We start from the raw sequence: 5,939 nt of genomic DNA, 5'->3' as shown, positions 1-5,939 counted from the left end.
ACTTGATTTACACGTCCAAAAGGCAGAAGAAAAAATTGCGAAAATTTAATTAAAAAACATAAGTAATGTATATTTTTTGAGTGCCTTTTAAATTACAAAATTAATTAATATCCAATTTTTTGAATGAAAATATTAAAATTTTTTGGTGAACTATAAAATTTCGAAGAGTAAAACTACGCTCGGAAAACTGCATAAAATTGTTCTATAAGCATAAGAAAACAAGGCAAATTGAAGTGGTGAAACCCTTGGATATAATTTGGGCTTTACTTTTAGGTTTTTTTTCTTCTGTTATTCCACTGGTTGTAGTGATACTCCAGCTAGAACAAATTTCTTTATTTTCTTTCTATGTCTTTTTATATCTTTAAGCAGATCAACTCTACCCTATATTTCATACTCAGCTACACCCTATATTCTAAAAAGGCCGAACATTTTATAAATAAAGACATGACGCCTCTGAAAATTTGTTGAATTCGAAATAACAAGTGCCACAAAATTAAACATCCAATTTGGTTTTTCAATAACTCTTTTACTTAATGAGTAGAAAAAGGATTTCGAGGGATGGAAATCTTTATTCTTTGACCCTTAGGTACTCCATTGCTTGTCTGTTTGTACATTGCGGCTGTCTAGCTCCCAAGTGCCAAATATGATTGACGACAGGGTGATTAATTTTGCGCCACGTCGCACTAGTTCAGCATGGTCATACAGTGAAATCGCTGTGGAATTCATCGTTCAAATCAATAAAATCCTTAGGAAAAACGCATCTTCAAAATCTTGAATGCCAACGGCCAAAACTTACACAGCTAGCCGAGATATTCTAGAAATTTTGATACAGAAATATCTTCGTTTCTCTTTGACATTTTATAAATTGTTTTTTGTTTCTAGTTTTTTAGTGTGAAATAATATCACAATGGACCTGTAAGGTCTTAGTGAGTTGGTTGTGCAGACTGACTACCACCATAACCCATGGTAAAATATAATAAAAAAAGAGATTTATTCAATGTCGAAAATTTTGGTATAGAAATGTCTTTAATTCTCTTTAGCATTTTTTTGAACTATCTTTGGTTGTTTTTTTTTAGCATTTTTGTACATTTTTTCAGTTTTTTAAAATAACATATATTTAAAAAAAAATTTTTTGAGGAACAATTTAATATTTGTGCCAAAAATTTTGGGAAAAGAATTTAACATGATTTTAACCAATGTTGAAAATATGAGTATTCAGTTTTTTAAAGTCAAACAACTTCACTTCTTTTTAACATTTTTATAAATGTGTTTTGTTTGTTTGGGAAAAAATGTAATTTTTCTGTTTAAAATTTTGGGGAAATAATTGTATTTTTTTATTCAAAAATTTTAAGAAAAAAATTTGTTTTTTTAATTTCATTACACAGGCCAATAACCAAAAAACTTTTTCGATAATTTTAACTAATTACTTTGAAATTTGGTGTCCTGATTACGAAAAACATTATTAAAAAGTTATATCACCTATCAATTTTTCACATTTTACAATTAAGTAAAAATAAAGTTTATGTACCAAAATGTATCGGATATATTTCACAGTCCTGCGAGATACAGTTTCTACAACGGCTATGGGAGTTTCTTGAAGGTTTTTTCATGCTGAAAACGAATATGACCTTGAAAATGCTCCAGCACGTCAGGATTTTTGGCAATTTGCGGTTAAATAGTCAAAAAATGCAGATTTTGGCCATTTTTTTAATTTTTTTTGAGCAAGGTTAAGTTTTTTTTTTAATTTTCCACAACGGCATCGCAAAGTACTAGTCTTCAGCTTTAAAATCCATTTTTAAAAATATTTTTCCGATTAATATAAAAAAAGTTATACTATTTTGAACTCGCCCTTTACAGGGGCGTTAGAGAGTTAGAAAGGTTGAATTTGCATATCTAAAAGTCTCCAATTCAAAATAGAATAAATTTTTTTTATATTAATCGTAATTTTTAAAAAAGGACCTTAAAACTAAAGAGTAGTACTTTGCGATGCCGATGTGAAAAATTAATAAAAAACTTTACCTTGCTCAAACAAAAATTAAAAAAATGGCCAAAATCTGCATTTTTTGACTATTTAACCTCACATTGCCAAAAATCCTGACGTGCTGGAGCATTTTCAAGGTCATATTCGTTATCAGCATAAAAAAACCTTCAAGAAACACCCATAGCGGCTGTAGAAACTGTAAAAAAGGGAGATTTCGCAGCCCTGTGTTATTTTTCTTAAAATTTTTGGAAAAAGTTTTGGGGGAAAAATTGTGTGTTTTTGTTCAAAAATTGTGGGAAAAAATTTAGTTTTTTGGTTTTTTTAATTTGTTTTTGATAACAATTTCATTATTTTTCTTCAAATTGTTGGAAATAAAATTTGAAAAAAATTTAATTTTTGTTTCGAAATTTTTTTGTGTTTTTTGCGTAAAACCAAATACAGGGTTGGCCATGTTAAACTGACCCATTGAGTAACCCTATAACTTTTTACTGTAATTTCAGATCAGCTAATGACATACCGCGTTGGAAGCGTCAGTCGAAGGAGATTTATACCATGAAACAGTACACCCCAATAGAACGCGCTGAAATTGTTCAGCTGTACATTCAAAATTCCTTCTCGATTGTAAAAACGCAACGTGCGTGGAGAAAAAAAAATAAAGTGAAAAGTGCGCCGTCAAAGAACGCAATCAAGCAAATGCACAAAAGATTTTTGTCTTCCGGCACTGTGGCTAATACCCGACGTCCAAATAAAAAGCGGCCAAGACGATCTAACGAAAATATCGCGGCCGTACGAGCCAGTATCGAGTCATCGCCGCGAACGTCAGGTAATCGTCGTTCTGCTCAGTTGGACATCCCTCGGACCACTCTACGACGTATCATTCGTTTGGATTTGGGGATATTCCCGTACAAAATACAACTAAATCAACAACTGTTGCCGGCCGATAAGCCTCGTCGCTTGGAATATGCCAATTTTGTCGTCCGAATGGCCCAAACTGATGAGGATTTTTGGCATCAAATCATTATGAGTGATGAGGCCCATTTCTCCTTGAACGGAACCGTAAATAAGCAAAATTGCCGTTTCTACGCCACTGAAAACCCTCAAATTATTGAAGAGGTACCTCTCCACGACCAAAAAGTTACATTCTGGTGTGGCATTTGCGCTGATATGGTCATTGGGCCGTTCTTATTTGAAAATGGTCAACACCAACCATTGACCGTCAATCAAGAGCGTTATCGGGCCATGATAACCGATTTTGTGATGCCGATTGTTCGTGAAAATGGTATGGAGCACTTCTGGTTTCAGCAAGATGGCGCACCACCACACACAGCGCGAGCCACCGTCAACTTTTTGAAGACTTTGTTCCCTGGCCGTTTGATATCAAAAAGCGGCGATTTTGACTGGCCGCCACGATCACCGGATTTGACGCCACCGGACTTTTTTCTTTGGGGCTATTTGAAATCTAAGGTTTACGTCAACAAGCCAAAGACACTAGGCGCACTTAAGGCCAATATCCGACGGGAAATAGCCGCCATATCGGCCGAGACGCTGGCCAAAACTATGGAAAACGTCGAAAAACGGGCACATTACGCTATACGAGCTAAGGGCGACCACTTGCGCGATATCATATTCAAAAAGTGATGTAAACGAATCTCCTTGAACTAAATTAAATGTTTTTCACAATGAAACACAAAAAAATGTTTCTTTTTCCATATTTTTTTAATAATCACATGGGTCAGTTTAATATGGCCAACCCTGTATTAGTTTTTAAAATTCAAATAGCTTCGGTTCCTTTTAATATTTTTATAATTTTTTTAGTTTAAAAAATATCATTTAATTTTTTTTCGAAGAAAATTTAATTCTTTTGTTCAAACAATTGGGGAAACAATTTTATTTTTCGGTTTAACATTTGGAGAAAAAATTGAATTTTTCCGTTGAAAAATTTTGAGAAATTTTTGTTTTTTTGTTTAAATTTTTGTTTTTTAAAAAAAATATTATTTTTCTTGAAGTTTTTGGAAAAAAACTTAATATTTTGTTTAAAATTTTTGAGAAAATGTTTTTTTCTCAATGATAAAAAAAAAGTTTTTAGTGAACTGAATAATCTTGATAGTTTTTTATCGGATCTGATTTATTTAATTTTCATTTAAATGAGCCAGTTTATTACAGCAAAAAATGGGCACCGGATGCCTCTCCACGGTTTAACAGGAGTTTCATTATCTTTAATTTGCTAAACTTCATATATCACAATTGGTTACTTAATAGAGGCGATTAAGTAGAGCACTGAATATCGGTAAATTGCAACTATCTCGAAAATTTGTTTATAAAAAAATTCCCTCTATTTTTTGGAAAAAAGTTTTTTTTTTTTTCGGTTTTTAGCATAAAATGTACTTTTCAAAAAAATTTGTAATGAAACAAAAGGAAATTGTTTATTAAAAAAAAAATTAAAAAAACATTATTTTTTTGTTGTTTTTTTAAGTTATTTAATTTAAACATTTTTTGGAAACTGTTTTACAAAATCAAAAAAAAAAAAAAAATTAATAAAAGATTATTAAATAAAATTTTATTTTTTTTTTTCAATAAAATTTTATTAAACAAAAATATTTTACTAAATAAATTTTTATTGTTTTCATTGAGTGAATTTTTATTAAATAAAATTTTATTAAATAATTTTTTTTATCTAATTTATTGAATAAAATTTTAGTTAATCTATTTTGTATTTTATGAAATACACTTTTTTGTTAAAAATTTTTGTAGAAAATTAAAAAACAAATGTTGTTGGAAAAAAGTTGAATTTCGTCAACATTTTTTGGTAAATAATTTTTTTTGGCCTTAAAACACTCTCCCTCAATTTTTGGTTATTTTCTTCATTGATAGCTGAGACTATGCGCAGTAATTCCTGAAAGTTTCTTAGAAGGACCCGAGTTTTTTTTTAAATCAATCACTTGACATGAAATGGCTCATGGGTAATTTTGGATCTACGAATGTTTTTTTTTAATTTCCAGACTCATCCGACTTGGCAGCTTAGAGATTCTATAAATATTTATAAATTAAATAATTGCCGCATACACCCTTTGTTGGGTGTATGTGGCAGAGCTCTTGATTCTATTTATGGTGTAGGTTTTAATATTTTTCCACAACTGTAGAAGTTTTAAGCCGACTCCGAACGGCAGATGGATTTTGTTTTGTATGGGTAGCTTTTCCATGGCAGAATACACTCGAAGGTTTGCCATTGCATGCAGAGGAGCGAACTCTATTAAAATACACTTTCTCTATAACTAAGGGTGTTATGCCCAGAATGTCGAACCCATGCATTACCGCACGGTAGTCATGCACCAGCTCTTTCGACTACTGCGACTGCGCTGCTTATAGGCTATTGAATCACAATAAGAAGGCATAGCGTAAACTGGTGAGTTGTGGTTCGGCAACACAGTTTCATGAGGTTGCAGGCTTTTCCGTGGTTCAGCTAGTTGGGTGCTTGGGTGGCTTTTCCCTTAGCGTGCTTTTAGAAACAGGGATGTCTATGCATTATCGCATTAACGCAATCCTGTGGTCAGCTTTTAGGAGTAGTGACTTGTCCTCAAAATAGATATGTGACTATGTGTGTAAGAGATTTCACATTAGATATTGCTTGTGCCAGTGCTTTCTACTGCACGGAGTATTGTTCGAAAGGTATTTGTGGTATCATTTAATTAATTATTTACGCTTTAACAGCTATCGCGAAAAAGGTATTTATCAACATTTTTTCCATATATTCGCATTCATAGCACAATATCAGCATACGAGTACGAGTATTTAATTCTAAATAATGAAATGCCAATGATAACGTCACATATTCATTAACGAATACACGTGTTGTTGCTTGTTGTTCTTGCGGTTACGTGCTCACCAGCAATCTAAACAATTATTTTAATAAATTTATTTGTTTTGCACATTTCACTTTGTTCATAAAATAATTTGAATA

This window comes from Anastrepha ludens, chromosome 4 (assembly GCF_028408465.1).
Source record: "Anastrepha ludens isolate Willacy chromosome 4, idAnaLude1.1, whole genome shotgun sequence".
Classification (NCBI taxonomy): domain Eukaryota; kingdom Metazoa; phylum Arthropoda; class Insecta; order Diptera; family Tephritidae; genus Anastrepha; species Anastrepha ludens.
Note: the sequence above shows the minus strand (reverse complement) of the source record.